General features: G+C 42.7%; 1 pseudogene; it reads right to left on the bottom strand.

Moving 5' to 3' along the window:
- Positions 1-9,915: 9,915 nt before the first annotated feature.
- On the bottom strand, positions 9,916-12,067 carry LOC100752239 (annotated as a pseudogene).
- Between the last annotated feature and the right edge of the window lie 8,706 nt (positions 12,068-20,773).

The following is a 20,773-nucleotide window of genomic DNA, read 5'->3' as shown; positions in this document are numbered from 1 at the left end:
CTGTGAGTTCACATGTCATCAGTCCTGTTGTGTCTGGAAGACACTGTTTCCTTGGAGTCACCCACCACTTCTGGTTCCTACAATATTTTCATTTCCTCTTCTGCACAGTTCCTAAGCCTCAAGGGGAGGGTTGGATGAAGACACCCCATTTAGGACTGTGTGAGCTGAAGTTTCTCACTCTTTACCCATTGCCCAGTAGTGAGTCTCTGTTAAATCAGTCTGCATTTCCCCAAAGTTAGAAATAGTCCAGCCTCGCTTATCTGATAAAGGGTATATGTGAAATATAGGAAGAATATATATATTTTCTGGGCATGGCTATATACTCTTGCAATCCCAGAACTTGAGAGTTGGAGGCAAGGGGGTTAAGCTCACCCTCAGCTATATACTTCCAGGTCTAAGCTATGTGTCTAAATTAATCTCTCTCTCTCTCTCTCTCTCTCTCTCTCTCTCTCTCTCTGTGTGTGTGTGTGTGTGTGTGTGTGTGTGTGTGTGTGTATGATGAGCAGGCATGGTAGCCCATGATTGTATTCTCAGTCCTCAGGAAGCAGAGGTATGAATATCAGCTCATATCAAGGCCGCTTTGGTCTGCATAGAGAAGGAGGAAATCAATGAGTGACCCATGAAGGAAGAACTTAAGGGGGGGGGTGTTCAAGAGTTTCCTCTTTCTTATGACAGAGGCTTAAAATACAAACATTATGTGAAGGAAGTAGATACAAGTAGGTTCCTAATCCATGATCTTGGGAAATGTCTGTCTACTTCAGGTGTGCTGTCTCTGGTGTTTGAGAACTGGTCCTGGCAATCTTTAAAGTTGCCTATAGCGCTGGCTCAAAGTTGTCCTGATCTAGTTTGCCTTGAGGTATATCAACCTAGATTTTCTCTCTCTAAACATAAATCAGAGAGAAATGACAAGTAAGCGAATCTAAAAGAAAGATGTGAAGAGGTTGTGCTTAAACCAGGACACATTGTTGTGAGGAAATACAAAGAATTATGGCACTTGAATTTTATATAAGTCAAACTTTATTTCCGAATCAATTTCCTTCTTCCTTTATTGACAACATTAGGCTTACAGGAGAGGAAGTGGAAACAGAGATCCTGTTGGAAAGGGGAATTTATTACAAGTCCCTTCTGCATCTCTTCTCTAAAGGGAAAGGTCTGGTCTTTTCTGGAGCCTTATCTGTGGTTTCTGTGGTCAGTGGCAGTCCAACCTCACATGGGTGTAAAACCCAAGCTGGAAGAGACTTCCAGTACAACATCATTCTCTAAATCCAGACAGACTTCCATATAGGAAAGAAAGACTGGGGAGATAGCTCATTGGGTCCGGCGAGTGCTGTACAATTATGAGGACTTGAATCTGGATCCACCGTATCCACTTAAAATCCAGGCACGACACTGTGTATTTGTAACTCCAGCACAACTGAGCTAAACCCAACTGAAAATTTGGAACTGTACAAGTAGCAGAATAGAATTGAAAAGCAGTCATGTCAGTAGCTGGGAGAGTCGTCTGAACTGGAGAGATAGGTTTGGGAGATGGTGTTAAATGATATTTGAAACCTTGGAGATGAGTGAAATCATAAAGAAAGTGATTATCTGTTGAAAAGAAAGGGAGCGAGGGCTGAATGCTGGCTCAGTGTTCAATCTTCTCACTAGAGTGAACACCTGAAGTAGAATGCACAGCTGTGGGGCTGTCTAGCCCTGTAGACCAGAGACTTAGCTGTGTTCCCTGGACATCTCAACAAGATTCAGGAACTGTGGTGCAGAGCCTAAATTCTCTGAATTTATAACAAAGTTGGTATAGAGGCTGCTAGTGTCACACAGCTGCCAGAAGGTAGACACAGAGAGTCCCAAGGCAATGCACTGTACTTACTTATGGCCTCATTCCTGAGGCCAGGTGTGGTAGCTCATGCCTAAACAGCCAACACTAGAAATGGGACAAAAGGGCTGCTGGGACTCCAAGGTCCATCTGCGTTTCTGTATTACTTACTTTTCTCATTATTGTGACAAAAAAATGCCTTACAGGTGCAACTTAAAGGAAGGATTTGTTTTGTTTCATGATTTGAGAGGGTGCCATCCATCATGACAGAGTATGATTGAGTTCATGACAGCTGGAGCGTGTGGCTGGGACACCTCAAATCTCAGAGGATGATGAAGCAGAAAGTGGCCATGCTACTTCTCATCTGGCTGTCTCCTTCCCCCAGCTCAAAGGATGGTGCCATCTACACTCAGGGTGCATTTTCCCACCCAGCTAATCCTCACAGACAGAATTGCATCTCCTAGGGTATTCTAAGTCCAGCCAAGCTGACAAGAGTAACCATCACAGCTACATAGAGGGTTCAAAGCCAACATGGGGGGGGCAAGCTGGGCATAGTGATGCATACCTTTAATCCCAGAACTCAGGAGGCAAGTGGATCTCTGTGAGTTAGAGGCCAGCCTGATCTACAGAGTGAGTCCTAGGACAGATAGAGTGACATAGCAAGACCCTGTTTTGGAAAACAAAACAAAAACTAAAAGGGCAGGGGGAGCAAGTCTTGGGCTCTATGATTAGTAATCTAAATGATGGATCTAGAAAGAGGCCTGAGTATTTTTGAACAATATTTGTGGCCACTGATGTTAGTAATAAGTACAGCAAATATGACAGGGATATATATGTGGGTATATATGTATTTATTTATTTGTTTGTTTTTGCCTGAGAAAGAAAGGGAGGGCAAATATCATTTGTCCTGAGTTGTGATGTCGAGGGATACATACTGTTTTCTCTTCCTTTGGATTTAGCTTCAGATGAAAGATACCACAAGCAGTTTACACAGGAAATCCCCTGAATGGTTACTATCTGAAAATTCCCTAGGCTGATGATGGGGAAGGGGATCTCAGTTTACCAGGGAGGAGTAAATGTATCACTGGATATAAAGTGGCACAAGATGATGGGAGAATTTGTTATAGGCCTTGCTGACAATGGCCTACTGACATACAGATGCTGGGTCTTATGGAGTTACAAGGACTCAGACAATCATGAAGAACATTAAAGTGAATGTAGATCCTAGTGTAAGTGAGAGGCATTGTCAATTATGGTGGTGTGGTGTTTTGAATAAAAATGGCCTCCATAGGCCCATAAGTAGTGTCGCTATTAGGAGGTGTGGCCTTGTTGGAGTAGATGCTGCCTTGCTGGAGGAAGTGTGTCACTGAGGGAGCAGGCTCTGAGGTCTCAGACACTCAAGAAAGGACTAGTGGCTCAGTCTTTTCCTGCTGCCTGTGGATCAACATATAAAACTCTCCATCCTTCTCCAGAATCATGTCTGCCTACATGCCACCCTGCTTCCCACCTTGACAATAATGGACTCAACCTCTGAAACTGTAAGCCAGCCCCAATGAAACGTTTTCCTTTACAAGAGTGACCGTGCCATGGTGTCTCTTTACAGCAATAGAAACCCTAGCTAAGGCAGATGGCAGATGACACCACTGCACTCGAGCACTGGTGCATGCCTGCTATACATAAGAGGGTCCAATCAGCATGGGGCATGGACTGGATGGATCTGAGAGGCAAAGGACTGCTTGACTTCTGAAGCCTAGAGCTTGGTGGAACTTCTGTGAGATACCATTCTCTCTAGAGAGTTTTGAATCTAGATAGATTTCCATGAAGGAAAAAAGTAGGAAATATGGGGTTGAAGAGATAGCTCCACAGTTAAGAGTGCATGCTACTTTTACAGAAGCTCAGAGTCCTGTTCTCAGCCCCCACATTGGGTGGCTCACACCTACATTGTTTCCAGGGATCCAATTCCTCTGACTTCCACGGGCACCTGCTCTCATGTTCATATGGCCCCGAAAAGAGTAACGCATGACTAAAAGTAAAAATTAACATTAATCTTTTTTTAAAAGAAGGAAGTAGGAAGTTTGAGGTTTGGTCTGAGGTTATCGAGCAGAAGCACTTCCTTATTGCATTACACAGTGACATTAAACAGATTTAATAGTGATTCAGAAACTAAGAGGGCATGGTGAATGTTAAGTGATGACACAGGATTGTTCTCTTTTTTTTTGAGGTGGGGATGTTGTTTTTTGAAACAGCCCTAGCTATCCTGGAAGTCATTTTGTAGACCAGGCAGACCTGCCTCTGACTCCTGAGTTCTGGCATTAAAGGTTGAGGCCACCACACCTGGCAAGACCCAGGCTCGTTTCTATCACTGGGATCTTACTCTGGAGTCAATTTAGATTCTTAGCTTTTGTAATTTCAAAAAAAATCAGATGAGACTTACAGAATATAGAATTGAAGATTTGCAGAGTAGAGGATGAGAGTAGACAATGGCCAAAGGGATGGATCATTGTACCATTTTATATGTTACTTAAACAATTTCTAAAATCTCTGGAGTTACCAGAATTGCTAAGAGTGTTTTCCATGTTGAAGTGGTTGACAGGCCAGTTTGACCCTTACAGGAGGGGTAACTGTAAGTCTGTCTTTATGCAAAAACCTTCTGCTATGCAATAATCTTATAAGGAACCAGGAACCAGGTATAAGTAGTTTTCAATTAAAGGGTTTCCAGGCAATTCAAATTCCACTTCTCCTCTGTCTTAGCTGCTGTTCTATTGCTGTGAACAGACACCACGACCAAGACAACTCAGAAAACATGCAATTGGGGGTTTAGAGTTTCAGAGAGTGAGTCCAAGGCCATTATGGTAGGAAGTGCACAGAAAGGCATAGAGCTGGAGTACTAGCTGAGATCTTACATCTAACCCGCAAGTTGGAGTCAGAGAGAGATGGGGGCAGAGAAAGAGGCACAGAGAGGGGGCACAGAGAAAGACTAGGCCTGGTATAGGCCTTTGAAACCTCCTAATCCTTGTAAAACAATTCTACCAACTAGGGAACAAATATTCTAGCATATGAGTCTATGGGGCCAATCTCATTTAAAAACCACCAAGTTGAACCAGTTTTAGATAGTTTTCAATTAAAGTTCTTTCCAAGCAAGTCAGATGTCATTTCTCCTCCCAGCCAAAGAAATAACTCAGGTCTCATTTCTGACCAGTAATTAGAGTCTTTCAGTTCCATTTTTTGTTGTTTTTAGTTTTTAGGCATATGTATTTACTTTTATTACAACAAAGTAACTTGTGCACTTTTAATGTTTAAAACTGAGCATCCTTTGTTTCCTTTCCAGTGAAAAGAAACAATTACAATAGAGAATGTCAATTCAAGTAAAACCTTAGGAGTTCTGCAGGGCTCAACTTATCATTAGGAGAGAATTTTATTTTAAAAGCGTCATCTTAAACTGAAAGGATAGCTGTTAAAGGTGACAGTTAAACATGGTGAAGGAGAAGCCATGTTGTCACAAAATGTCCACTTAACACATCCAGACATCACAAATCCACACTTTGCTGACCTGTGCCCACCTTTAATTTTTTAATTAAACAAAAGTACATAGATTAATGTTGGTAAATTATACTGTGCATATTCACATGGAGACAGTGTAATCTCTGAGCCCACGATGCAGAAAGTAGGAAAAAAGCTAGAATTCTACACACTACTTTGCAGGGGCAGGGCAAAGCTCCAGCATCCAGTGGGGTGAAAGGAACTGAAGGGTTTCTTCCCCCCACAGAGCACAGTGCTGCTGTCAATTCCACAGTCTGGGACAAGAAGGGATAAAAAAAAAAACGAACTTAGAACAGAAAGGTGGAGATTCTTTTTCTATTTTATTTTGCTCAAGGTATTCTCCAAAAAATAAGTTGAAAACCATGGTGTTGAGAAAAGGAATCTCAAAAATAGGCAGGTGAACACAAGAGAACAGGGGAGAAATAGCTACTCACTCCCAGAGATAGGAAAATTAAAAAAGAAAAATAAAAAAAGATTGGAATCAATTGATGATTGTTTGTTTTTGTTTTTGTTTTGTTTGTATTTGCCATCTCTTTCACCACCCTCTCCCTCCTTTTCTTCATCTTCATCCCCACCTTCAATATCTTCCAGTCCTCTTCTTCATCCTCTTCCTCCTCCTCCTTCTTCCCATTCTCCTTCATAAGTCCTCATTTTTTTAAGCTGATAATTATGAGGGAAGGGGTCCTCCTAAAATAACTAGCTGCTTAGCAGTCTGGCACAAGCAAGAAAAGAAAGGTCAGTTGCAGCACTCATAATTTCTCTAACCAGTTCCTAATCTGCTTATATGTGAGTAGTACTGGGGTACAATTAAGATTGTTTTCCCACACCACATATACTACGTCCTCTCATGTAAAAGCAAGTCAGAGGCTGGAGAGATGGCTCAGAGGTTAAGAGCATTGGCAGTTCTTCCAGAGGTCCTGAGTTCAATTCCCAGCACCCACATGATGGCTCAAAACCATCTGTAATGACATTTGGTGCCCTCTTCTGGTGCTCAGGCATACATGCAGGCAGAATACTAAAAGTTTAAGTAAATTAAACTTAAAGGCAAGTCAGTTTCTCTTCCACTGACCTACTTTTTATGAAACCTGTAAACATTTGATAAAGCAAAATCTGTGGTTCACAAGGGAAATCAGATTCTTTGTTAGAGTTTTGCTTTTGTACCAGGCATAGTGTCTCACACCTCTAATCTCAGCATTCAGGAGCCTGAGGCAGGGAGATTGTGGGAGTTTTAGGGCATCTGTACTACACAATAAGAAATTGGAGCTGGAGTTGTGAATCAGCAGAGTCCTTGCCTGCCACATAGGACCTGGTCATCATTCCATAAAACTTGGTGTGATGGTGCAAACTCAGCAATCAAGAAGCAGAAGCAGGGGCTATAGAAATGAATTAGGAGTTAGCAGCACTTGCAGAGGGTCCAAATTTAGCGCCCACACCCATGTTGGGTGGCTCATAACTATCTCTAGGGAAACTGAGGATCCAAGAATCTGGCCATTAAGGGCATTTTCAGAGATGTGTACATACTCACACAAAGACATAAACAAGTACACATAAATACAAAGTAAATAAATCTTACCCTTTTCTATTTCCCTCCTTTTTTTTGTTTCAGACAAGACCTCATATACATAGCCCAGGCTAAGCTTAAGCATATTATATTGTAGTGATATCTTGTTTATACTCTAACAAATAAAGTTTATCTGAAGACCAGGTGAAACTAGCCACCAGTTTACCATAGAGGTCTGGAGGTCTGTACAGACAAGAAACAGGGAGTGATGGTGCTGGGAGGAGAGAGGAAGGGGTAAGTCAGGGTAAAGTGGACACACAAGTCTAAAAGTTCAGCTTCATAGACTGTGTTTCAAAAAACAAACAAAAAAGGATAACTCTGATTGAGAACCGAGTGAATTTGTGGGCAGCAAGCAAGACAATGGAGCAAGCAATTGGAAATTTATTTAGTAGTTTAGGCAAGGGACACAGATTGCTTTTCCTTAAGATGTGAGCAGAGAAAACAGTGCAAAGTAATGGAATTTTGGATTCATTTAAAACAGGGACATTACAATATTTCCGACTGTATTAAATCTGGACTACAAAATGAAGTAAAGATGATACCAAAAATTTAAGATTGTACAAGTAGCAGAATAGATTTGCTGTTTGAAGAAAGGGAAATGCACATAAAGCAACCAGACTGATTGGAGATAGATAAGCCTGGAGATGAGATTTGCCTGGGCTGGATAAATTTATTTAGGAGGTGGTCTTAAATAATACTTAAAACCTCAGAGGTAAATAAAATCACCAAAGGAATGATTAATTCTAGAGGAGAAACAGAACAGGACTGATCCTGGCCCCTTCTATGCTCAGTGATTTTATCAAAGCACACACCTAGAACAGACTGGGCAGCTCTGGGCATGATCTAGAAGGTGCATAGACCAAGGAGTTCCAGACTTTTCTGTGCACAGGAATCCTTTGGACATCTCAATAAGAAAAAAGCCAGAATGGATGACACAGGCTTTTAACCACAGTACTCTGGGCAGAGATAGCTTCCTCTCAGAGGACATCTCTGAGTTCAAGGCCAGCCTGGTCTTCATGTATAGCAAGTTCCAGGCAAGCCAAGGCTACCTAGTGAGACTGTTTCAACAAACAAACAAAACAAAACCCCACAAACAAGACAAAACAAAATACTTAGGAAGTCTGTTGAAGAGTCAAGAATCTCTATTTATAACAAAGTGGGTACAGAGGCTCCTGTCATACAGACCACAGAGCTGCAAGGGTGTAGACAAGGAGCTCCTAGGCTATGCATCAGCCTCACTTATGGCAGGTAGCATAAAAATTCCTGCTGCCAGGTATGGTGGCTCATACCTGATTCATACACTCTAGGGCAGGGAAAGAGGAGTGCAGTATTTCACAGCCCACAAGGATTTTTATTAATTACTTTTGTTCATTGTGGGACAAAATATCCAGAAGAGGCAACTTAAAGGAAGAAAGATTTATTCTGATCCATGATTTAAGAGGGTACAGGCAATCTCAGCACAAGACATGGTAGAGTAGATGGCAGCAGGGGCATGTTGGTGGGGTTCCTCAAACTTCAGTAGATCAGGAAGTAGAGCATAGGGATCTGGCATTCTCCTGTCCTTCCCTTTGTCCTTGGGCCCAGGTGGGTCTTCCATCCTCAGTTAGTATCTGGAAACATCTTACCCATGGGACCAGAACTGAATCTCCCAGGAATTCTAAATCCAGTCAAGTTGGCAATGAAGCTTAGTCACCACAACCACATAGTGAGTTCTAGGCCAACCTAGATACAGTGTGAGACGCTGTTAACAGAGAAACAGAGAAAGGAAGAGTGGGTCCTGGGCTACACAGTGAGCATCTAAGTGAGGGATCTGCAAACAGTCCTAAGTATTTTGGAACAAGATTTATGGCCACCGATGTTAGTGGTGAGAACAGTATCCATGATGGAAAGGGGTTTTATATGGACATTCCATTGGGGGGGGGATGGGGAGATGAGAAAGAAAAGGGAGAATACACATTATTGGTCCTGAGTTGTCATGGTGACAGATACATATTGTTTTCTCTCCCATGAGGTGTGGCCTCAGATAGAAAATACAGGAAGCAATTACATAGAGTCTCTGGCTGCTATTTGAAAATTCCCTAGGCTGATTTCTTACTTTTAGATATAAATAATAGCATCCAAATTTTTGTCACTTAAAAACAAAGAATTTTACATATGATATTGGAGGGTTGGTGATTATTTTGTTTTGGGACAAAAGCAATGAACCAGATTTGAGCATTCATAGCTAGGAAAAGAACTGACAAGCCCATCAACATCAGGTCCTACAAGATCCACTGTCAGGAATCACTGGCACCTGGAGCTGGTCTCTGTGAGACAGTTCTCCTGCTACTCATGGGACCTGGATGTGCCAGTATCACCTTTGTCAAAATCATTCATGCCATTCCAGCTTTTCCCCATCTCCATGGGCTGAGTGAAGGTCCAGGATGAGGTCAGTCAACTGGTGGAGCTGAGGACTCCTGTGGTGCCAGCTGTAGGGATGTTTGGGAAAGGGGGAGTGATGGGGGCACCTGCTGTCTGTTTCCTTTCTACACACTTTCTAGGTTTGCCCTACATGTGTAAAGAGAGTTCAAGAGCTGGTACAAGGTAGAAAGAGATGGCAAGACAGTGATGAAAGTAGATTCCTGGAAAAGGTATCTGAGTAACTACATGGGGTGGGGGGAGATCCAGGATAGTGATGTTCTAGACTGCCCTCATATCCCTGGACTTTAGAAAGTGATAGCACAGCTGGGCATGGTGACACACACTTTAATCCTTGCATTTGGGAGGCAGAGGTAACTGGATCTCTGAGTTTGAGGCCAGCCTGGCTTACGTAGTAAGTTCCAGGACAGCCAGGCTATGTAAAGATACCTTGTCTTAAAACAAACAAACAAACAAGCAAACAAACAAAACCCTGTTAGCACACTGAGTCCGAGGTTAGGTAAGCACTCACACATAGGAGTGTCTCATAGCAATAAAACAGAAGATGAGCACATTTCCATCTAGGGCTTCAACTCTGTACAAACCCTCATATACCAATGCCTTTCCTACCTGCATTTTTCTTCCTCATCATCACAATGGCAGCCACAGCTCCAGTGAGCACAACTCCAAGGAGAACCACACCAACGGTTATTCCAATTGTGGGCTGAGGGGGTAGCTCTGGGAAGAGAGAAATGTTGAGGAGCCCTACCCCACCTCAGCAGTGATCCTACTTAGGGTCTCCAGAAGGTCACCTGTTTCCTTGACAACAGGCTCTGTGCTCACACCCCTCCTTACCCCATCTCAGGGTGAGGGGCTCAGGCAGACCCTCATGCTGCACATGGCATGTGTATCTCTGCTCCTCCCCAGGAGGCACCACCACAGCTGCCCACTTCTGGAAGCTTCCATCTCCTGCAGGCCTGGTGTCCATCACCTCCATGTCCTGGGTCTGGTCTTCTCCATCCCTCTGCCAGGTCAGGGTGATCTCAGCTGGGTAGAATCCCAGGGCCCAGCACTTCAAGGTGACATCACCTTCAGGTGTAGGGTGATGGGTTACATGTGCCTTTGGAGGGTCTGAGGAGAGGAGTTGGAAAGTTCAAACATTTTAAATTTTTTTCTGGGTACTTAAGTGGCATTCATGTGCCTATCCTGGTAAAGCACAGCAGAATTATGCCTATGTGGGACCGGGGGCAGGGAGTGCAAACCCCACATAAGTTGTGTACACTCAGGCACTAATATGATCTATTCTTTGAAAAAGGAAGATTCCCAAGTTTTTCACCATGGAAAGGGATTTCTGGTCCTGCCTTTGGTGGAGGGATGAGAGACTCATCATCACACCTCCAAAGACATAGGGTGTGAGCAGAGAACTCAGCCTCTGGGAGGTCATGGTTCACTAAGGGCTTCAGACTGAAAGGAGCTGCTATTGGTTATTTGAGGGATCTTTCCTATCATCCCCAGACAACCTAAACTGTCCCGAGAGAAGGGTGAGCTCTAGGAAAGTCACTCTCTGAAGTCACTCTCAGGAAAACCAGGAGCACTCCTTCCCCTCAGTATACAAGAGAGAGCTGCAGTATTTCAGCTGGTCCCATTTTCCTCCCTCCTTGGAGGCAGCAGCCCTACTCTGAATGCAGATGGAGGAATTGCTTCTCAGCCCCTCTTACCTGAGCGCTGCAGAATCTCCTTCCCTAGTTCCAGGTGCCTGTGTAGCCAAACAAGGCATGGTCCCTCTAAGAAGTTCCTCCAGATCCCTGCTGTATTTTTTGCCTCCCACTCTCGCTGGGTGATCTGAGCTGTCTCGTCTGCCACAGTCCAAGTTCTCAGGTCCTCGTTCAGGCTGATGTAATCACGGCCATCAAAAGCGTGTCTATAGTGCCCACGGAGGAAGAGTCTGTCTGAATCCACGTAGCAACCAAAGAAACACTGGAAGATATGAGAACCTGCCGCCGCGTGCAAAGTTAGCAAGGTCCGCAGGACCCCACCCACCCATGTAATTTCCACCTAAACTGAACCGGAAACTGGGTCTCAGTCTGATGCTATTCTGGGTCCAGGTTCTCTGAGGTCATGGCATCTTTGGATAGAACTTAGGACCTGCGACCGGGGTCAACTAGGGCTAGTCCTTGGGAATATGTGGGGGTGACTCACCATCATCAGTCTGGTTATAGATCCGGATTGCGAATCGCAGGTTTTCTTGGGCCGTGTGTGAATAATGCTCCAGACCTTTTTGTACCCTCTACCAATAATCGAACCCCATCTGCTTCGCCCATGGCACACGGGGCTCCAGCTTGGTAGCTGAGTCACTATGGAAGCGCAGGATTTGCGTGTCGTCCACATGGCCAACGATGAAGACTTGGAGACCCGTTGGAGACTTGGTTGGAGACGTGGTCGTGGTTACAGAATAGCTCAGCGAGTGTGACCCTGGGGGCGGTGCTGAGTGAGACCCCTACCCTCCTCCTGGAAACAAGCATAGGCCTGCACAGGATCAGGACCCAGGGCTAGGAATGCAGGTGGAGAAGGCCCAGGAGGGTCTGGGTGGGTGATTAGAAAAGGCTTTTGGGACTCTGCCCAGGTTGCCCTGGCTTCTCCCAGCAAAGACTGTTTTCCCCTGATCCACACTCACCAGCACCAGTCTGGGTCTTGGTCTGGGTCAGAGCCAGGAGTAGCGAGAGCAGCAGGAGGGTGGCAGACAGCACTGCTGTCCCCATCCTTGGTGTCTGGAAACCTGGAGGGATTGAGACTTTGTTCCTCTCTGTGGAGTTTATAGCATCATGGTTTGTGGGGAGATACCACAGTGACTGTGAGTGGCTCTCTCCAGAATTCTGAGGTACAGTAGGAGTGAGGACATGTGTCCAAATCAAAGAACAGGACAGCTGAGACGGGTTGAGGGCTACACAAAGGAATTCTGGGGTAATGAGAGAATTCCCAACCTATGGCTTCCCCACCTCAGATACCTTGAAGGGAAAACCTCAGACCAGGGACTTATGGAGACCATTTCCTCCTGTAATTGGTGTTCTTTGTCACATCTGCTTTCTCTGAGTCCTGTTCAGGAGGTATGTTGAAATTCTGAATGTTTTGGTTTCAGGATCTCTTATTTGTGCCTATACATTATTTACTACACCAATGTTTTAATTAGGCTAAATCCAACAACATTTACTGTGTTAAAAACTGCTCTTAGTAGCCAACATCTGTAATGCCAGCACTAAGGAGGCTGTGCTGAGGCAAGAGGTGTGACTCGAGTTTAAGGCCAGATCAATCTACATGACACTGACATTAAAAAAAAGATTTATTTGTGTGTGTGTGTGTGTGTGTGAGAGAGAGAGAGAAATTGTGTGAATGTATACCACCTGTGGGATGTCATGGGGGTCAGAAGAGGGAGTCAGATTCTCTAGAACTGAAATTACAGGTGTTTGTGAGCTGGGTGCTAGAAACTGAGCTAAAGTCATCCACAAGAGCAGTAAGCACTCTTAACCAGGCAACCATCTCTTCAGTCCCTTGATACTTTGACTTAAAAACAAAAACAAAAACAAAACCGTAAAAAGTGAAACTGCCCTTATATTCTTCAAGTAAGTAGAGATGGAGAAGAATGTAGTAACCCTAATTATTTTACACAACCTTGATTCAAACTAAGGTGTCAACAGATTAACTCACTCTCAAGCACACTACAGTGAATATGGCAAGTAAATTGAGAAGCATAAAAGTATTTTTGTTGTCATGCACTTCATGAAAAGTATTTGAGAAATTTTATGGGTTCCATCCAGCATCAAACACTATCATTTTTTTCATTGGTCTTGGAGCACATGGTTTATTTCCACCACTCACCCTTTAGTCCAGCCTGGCCTTGAACTCAGAGATTCACCTGCCTGTACCTCCCGAGTGCAGGGATAATGGCTAAAGTTAAGAATATGTAGTTTCCTGATTGTGCCAAATTCTTGTCAAACTGCATACTTATTATTTGGAGTAATTGTGTCCATATTTTCTTTTGCCAAAAAGAAAGTTCTAGAAAGAGCAATATTCTCAGTAGCATAAGGAGACTTCCTAGTGGGCTCGGTGTGCCCATGGGAAACTGCCATAGCTAGTTGCAATCTGTCTTGTATGGAAATGAAGGGTTTCTTCCCCACCACAGAGCACAGTGGGGATGTTGATTCCACAGTCTGGGACAAGAAGGATAAAAAAGATCTTAGAACAGAAAGTGGGTATTCTTATTCCATCTTATTTTGCTCAAGGTATTTTCAAAAATATGAGTTAAAAACCACTGTGATGGGAAAAGGAATCTCAAAAATAGGCAGGTGAACACAAGAAGAAAATTAGAGAAATAACTGCAACTCACTCCCAGGGATTGGAAAAAAGAAAAAAAAAGAAAAACTTAAAGATTGGAATCAATTGTTTTTTTTTATTTGTCACCTCTTTCATCATCCTCTTTGTTTTCTTCATCATCACCTTCATCCTCATCCCCATCTTCAATATCTTCCAGTCCTCCTCCTCCTCCTCCTCCTCCTCCTCCTCCTCACCATTCTCCTTCTTCACCAGTCCTCTGTTTTTTAAGCTACTGCTTATGAGGGAAGAGGTTCTGCTAAAATTTAACTAGCTACTTAGCAGTCTGGCACACAGAAGGGAAATAGGGTCAGTTGTGACAGCCATGATTTCTCTAGCCAGAGAGTGGAAAAAGTCACACCACTATTTTTAAAACTTATATTTCCTAGTCTGCGTTGACTGTGAGTAGTCTTGGGGTGTCAATGAGGTTGTTTGCCCACATGGCATATTCAACTCACATGGCATATACTGATCTTTGGGGATATGTCCTGTCATTTAAAGGCAAGTCGGTTACTCTTCCAATGACCTACTTTTTATGACACCTGTAATCATTTGATAAAGCAAACTCTGTGGTTCACACAACAAAGGGAATCAGATTCTTTGTTAAAGTTTTCCTTTTGTGCCAGGCATGGTGTCTCACACCTCTAATCTCAGTATTCAGGAGCCTGAGGAAGGAACACTGCGGGGGGAACACTGCGGGGAGTTTCAGACCAGCTGCACTATACAGTAAGAAATTGGAGCTGGAGTTGGGAATCAGCAGAGTGCCTGCCTGGGTACAGAGGACCCAGGGTTTGGTCATCATCCCATAAAACTTGGTGTGGTGGTACAAACTCAGCAATCAAGAAGTGGAAGCAGGGGGTATAGAAATGAGTAGTTAGGAGCATTTGCAGAGTGAACTGACTTTTTGGAGCCCATTCCCTATAGAGGGATACCTTGCTCAGCCTAGATATACAGGGGAGGGCCTCAGTCCAGCCCCAAATATTGTGACAGAATTTGATATTCCCCATGGGAGGCCTCACCTTCTCTGAAGAGTAGACGGGAAGGGGGGGGGATGGGGAGATGATGCAGGGAATGGGAGGATGGGAGGCAGAGGGAACTGGTATTGGTCTGTAAATAAGATTATTTTTAATTTAAAAATTTTAAATAAAAAAGAGCACTTGCAGAGGACCTGGATTTAGTCCCCTCACTCATGTTGGGTGGCTCTTAACCATCTTTAAGGGACCTGAATATGGTGATTAAGGGCACTTGCAGAATAATATACCCTTCCCCCCTCCACACACAAATAAAAAGCAAACAAGTCTTTAAGATGTATTTTTTTAAAAATGGAAGCAGGAGAATTAGAAGTTCCAGGTCACCTTTGAATGTACAATGAGTTCAAAGTAAGCCTGGCTACACTAGACACTGTTATAAACAATAATGGCAACAACAACACAACTCAAGAACTAAGAGTTATGCCTCTGTATCTGCAAAGAGTCTTTGAGACAAGATTTAGGTATTTTGTCTGTCTGTTTCCTGGAGCAATTTTCAAAGACTTGTGCAGCTGCTTATAATTCTTAGACATGGAGCATCTCAGCCAACTACATATTCTGGGCTTGCATATTTCTATCAAGATGGAATTCCTGACCAGAGTAGAAATTAGGTTTCTACAATTTAGGATCTAATGCACCAAAACTGGTGTAATTCTTTCAACAGGAGACTTGGGTATTCTTTCTCCTGATTGCACCTTTTATCTGTTACTGTATGAGAGAAAGTTTCAGATACTGTCTCCTACAGATTTCAAAATGAGTGTCTGGTTGAAGTACTCTCTGGTGGCTACAACGGTCAGGGAGATGTTCCAGTGAGCTCCTTCCCGTGAAGGGAGGATCCTCCCTCAGAGGTCTTCTAACAACTTCTCTCCTTCCACATTGTTAAGATGGGCTCTCTTTTGTTGTTTGCACTGTTCTGTGTGCTCCAGCATAGCTGACCTATGAGATGCCAGGAGAGTCTCTCATCTCACCATGGGAGGCTGGGATTACAGATGTAAGACAACATACCTGGGTTGTGTGTGTGTGTGTGTGTGTGTGTGTGTGTGTGTGTGTGTGTGTGTGTGTCTGTGTGTGTCTGTGTGTCTGTGTGTCTGTGTGTGTGTGGGGGGGTCATCAGGTTTTCATCAGAACAAGCATACTTACCTGCTAAGAAATCTTGCTGGGCTTCCTCCTTTTTGGTTCCTTCATACTGACGATGAAATATAGGGCCAGATCTGTGACAGGAAGTTCTCTACCACTGAGCCACATCCCTAACACTCTTTGCTTTTTGACATAGTCTCCCTAACTTGCCTAGTTGGCCTCCAATTTATAATCTCCCTATTTCATCCTCTCTGGTAGGTGGGATTACTGATGTGAACCAGTATAGCTTGCTTCATAATTTTTCCCTTTAAGCTATCACAATGTCACCTTCATGGGTAAGTAAATAAAATCAATATAATTGTAGTAAATATAATTGGTGTGGTGACTCATACCTGTAATTCCAGTCCCCAGGAGACTGAGACAAAAGGATTGCAAATTTAAGGTTAATTTTTGATATGTAATGGGTTTCCCTCAGCCTTGACTATATAATTAGAACTTGTCTGAATCATAAATAAAACACCCAGGAAGAAAATAGAAAAGAATAAGCTAATGATGTAGTTCAGTGGTGAAGTGCATGCCTAGCATGTGCCAAGTCCTAGTTTCAACCCACAGACCTCAAAAAATGCAAAAAACAATGAAGGAAGGAAGGAATTGAGGGAAGAAGTAAAGGAGGAAGGGAGAGATGGAGGAACAGAGCATGATGAGAATTCAAGAAGCAAAGGACTTAGTAACTCAGTTCAGTGAAGTTGACAAAGTTTCCAAATTGAATGAATCCTTAAAGTAACCTAATGCATGTCTGTTAATAGTTGTTTTCTATAAGCTGACTCTAATGGCTCACACCTTTAGTCCCAGCACTCAGGAGGCAGAGGCAGAGAATCTCTGTGAGTTCAAGGGCAGCCTGGTCTGTACAGTGAGTTGTAGGAGAGCTGGGACTACAGCTAAACAACAGGACTAATGAGATCCTGTTGTTTACTAAGGGGCTGGGAATTGGTTCTGTGCTTATCTTGCAAGAATGAAATCCTGGGTTCCACCCCCAGAGCCCATGGGGTATGGCTTGTGATCCTTGAACAGTGGAGATAGACAGGTGGCTCCCTAAGACTCACTGCCAGCCTACCTAGTCCAACTGGTGAGCGTCTGGCTCTTTAGTAAACTGTCTTGAAAAGAGGTAGAGTTAGGTTTTTTGTTTTTTTTTTCTTTCTTTTTTTCTGGAAGAATTGATGTCTTCATTTCCCACCATTCTCTAAATCTAGTATCATTGTAACTGATGGCTGTGGGACAATTCCATTCCTGATAATGCTAAAAATAAGAACCATGTAAAAATACAAGAACATATGGATTCATTGTTGAACTTTATATCTTAGGATGAGCTAACGTTAATGTATCTCAAATCATCTCATAAAATAAAAAGGGAAACAATACTTCCAAAAGCATTTTTTGAGATGACCATTATCCTGATTTCAAAACCGGGAAAGGACTTTGTGTCCTTTCCTACAGAAAATTGTAGGCCAATTTCCATGATGAACATGGATGTGGACATTTCCAATAAGTCCACAACACTAAAATGTCATATACCATGACCAAATTGGCACCATTCCAAGGATACATGGATGGCTCAACATATCAATAACTGTGATATGGCACATAAAGAGATGCAATGACAGATGTCACAGGTCACCTCAATGTCTGCAGAAAGGTCTTTGACAAAGTTCAACATCTTTTATGATAAATGTAAACCCTGAAGAAACTAGGGATAATGAATGTATTTCAATATAATAAATGGTATATATAGGAAAATTCTATCCTGCATTTTATTAAATGGGGGAAAGAGCATTTCCTCTAAATTAAGATGAGGAAAAGGGTATTTCCTTTACTCCATTTTAATATAGTTCTTAATGTCTTAAGAGCAATAAGGCAAGAGAAAGAAAGGGAAGCCAGACATAAGGCAAGAAGTTAAATGATTTGTATTTGTAAGTGACATGATCCTATGTTTGAAATCTAACATAATTTCAGCAAAGTAGCCTGCAATAAATCCATACAAAAGCCAGCAGGTTTTCAATTTACCAACAACATATATGGTAGAAATATCTGGAAAACAATCCCATACATGATTGCTTCAAAAACAATACAAAACAATTAAATACCTAGGAATATTCATAAGGAGGCTAAAGACATCTATAATAAAGCTTTAAAACACCAAATAAGGCTGGTTGTGATGGCTTACATCTATAATCCAAAGATCAGCTGGCAGAAGAAGGGGGATGGCTGCAATTTAGGGGCCAGCCTGGTTTACACAGTGAGAATCTGTCTCAAAAACCAAAAATAACCAACCAACCAACCAACCAACCTACCTACCTACCAAACAAACAAGCAAAATAGAAGACAATAGAAGATGTAGAAATGCCATCTATGCCTATGAATAGGTAGAATTAATATTGCAAATATGGCTATAGTCCTGAAATACATCTAGATATTCAATGCAGTTCCCAGTGACATTCTTTAAAGAACTAGAAAACAATTCCAAATTTATATGGATGCAGAAAAAAATTCTTAATAGCCAAAGCAGTTGTTATCAGGAAGAGCAATACTGGAAGTGTTAAATTTCTGTCTCAAATTCTATTACAGGGACATGGTTTTAAAAAAGAAAAAGTAAAAAGCATGGTACTGGCACAGAAATAGACACAGACCAATGGAATAGGATAGAAGCCTCAGATATAATCTATAGCTACAGTGTTAGAATCACCCACATTCCAGAACTAGGTGCTCCCCATCCCCCACCCAGCCATCAAAAACATAGAGCCCCAATCCCTGTAATCACAATGTAACATGTTCTCACTGTGCCATGGTACCATGCGGTCTTGCTCCATACCCCCATGAAGTTCAGGCCATCAACTCCTCCCTCCCCCAGTTTTTCCCCCTCTCTACCCTCTCACTCCCACTCAGAGATAGCATTTTGAGCCTCCCCCCAATAAATCCCTGTGTGACCTCTGTTGCATGGTGTGATTAGTGTGGCATTCCTTGGCCCTAAAATCACCAAAAATATCCTTACATAAAGTTATTTTATTTTCAACCAGAATGCCTAAAACATACATTGAGGGGCAGGGGGAGAAAAACTCATTCAACACATGGCATCAGGAAAACTTTCTCTTGTTCTTCCTTTTGTCCTTGGTACCCAGGGTGGGTCTTCCATCTTCAATTAATGTCTGGAAACACTCTTAAAGATGGGACCAGAACTGAATCTCCCAGGAGATTCTAAATCCAGTCAAGTTGACAATGAAGCTTAGCCATCACAGCTACATAGTGAGTTCCAAGACAGCCTGGGATACAGTGTGAGATGCTGTTAACAGAGAAACAGAAAAAGGAAATGTGAGTACTGGGCTACATACTGAACACCCAAATGAGGGATCTGCAAACAGTCCTGAGTGTTTTGGAAGAAGATTTATAGCCACTGATGTTATTGGTGAGAACAGTATCCATGATGGAAAAGTGAAGACAGGTGTCTTATCCAATGCTGTGGGTATATATTTTTTCTTATTGGTTGATTACTAAAGCTTTCTCAGCATATAGACAGGCAGAATTTACCAGGGGTGAGGGAAATTTCAAATAAAGAGGCAGGGAGAAGAAAGAGAGAAGGGATGTCATATAGTCACCTGAGAATCAAGTGACCCAGGCATCACTGGTAAGTCAAAGCTATTTGGTGATACACAGATTAATTGAAATGGGCTAATACTTAACACAGAGATAGCTAGTGGGAAGTCTAAGTCATTGATAAAAACTATAAATATATATTAAGTCTCTGAGTGGTTGTTTCATAGCAACTTTGGGGACCTAGTGGGCAGATAGAAACTGATCCAGTGGGACCCTGATAGACTGAGAAGGTCTCCCTCTATAGAAAAGGGTTTTATATGGGTATTCCATTTGGGGGAGGAGTTGAGAATGAAAGGGAAGAGTATACATTATCAGTCCTGAGTTGTCATGGTGACAGATACATATTGTTTTCTCTCCCATGAGTTTTAGCCTCAGATAGAACATATAGGAAGCATTTACAAAGAGTTTGTGACTGGCTGCTATATGAAAATTGCCTAGGTTAATTTCTTAGTTTTAGGTATAAACACAAATTCTTATCATTTCAAAACAAATGACTTTAATATAGGATATTGGAGATTGGTGATTATTTTGTTTTGGGGAAAATCCAATGAACAAATCTGAGTATTCATAGCTAGGAAACAGAACTGACAAGCCCATCAACATCAGGTCCCACAAGGATACACTGAACACAGGAATCACTGTGCATGAGGTCACTCAACTAGTGGAGCTGAGGACTCCTGTGGTGCCAGCTGCAGGGATGTTTGGGTAAGGGAGAGTGAAAGAGGGACTTGCTGTCTGTTTCCTTTCTATACACTTATTAGGTATTCCCTTAATTTGTAAAGAGAGTTCAAGAGCTGGCACAAGATGGAAAGAGATGGCAAGACAGTGATGAAAATATATATTCCTGAATAAGGTATGTGAGTAACTACATTGGGGGTGAGGTAGCTGATAGAGATCCAGCATAGAGATCCAGGATGTTCTAGACTACCCCTATCGTCCTGGACTTTAGAAAGTGATAGCACAGCTGGACATGGTGGCACACACTTTAATCCTAGCACTTGGGAGGCAGAGGCAGCTGGATCTCTGAGTTTGAGGTCAGTCTGGTCTACATAGTAAGTTCTGGGACAGCCAGGGTTATGTAAAAAGACGTTTCCTTAAAAATATTTTTTCTAGCACACTGAGTCCCAAATTAGGTAAGAACTCACACATAGGTGTGTATCATAATAACAAAACAGGAGACGAGCACATTTCCATCTAGGGCTTCAACTCTATAGAAAACCCTCAGACACCAATGCCTTCCTTACCTGCACTTTTCTTCCTCATCATCACAATGGAAGCCACAGCTCCAGTGACCACAACTCCAAGGAGAACCACACCAACAGTCATTCCAATTGTGGGCTGATGAGGTAG

This window comes from Cricetulus griseus, assembly GCF_003668045.3.
Source record: "Cricetulus griseus strain 17A/GY chromosome 1 unlocalized genomic scaffold, alternate assembly CriGri-PICRH-1.0 chr1_0, whole genome shotgun sequence".
Taxonomy (NCBI): Eukaryota; Metazoa; Chordata; class Mammalia; order Rodentia; family Cricetidae; genus Cricetulus; species Cricetulus griseus.
Note: the sequence above shows the minus strand (reverse complement) of the source record. Positions and strands in the feature narration are given on the sequence as shown.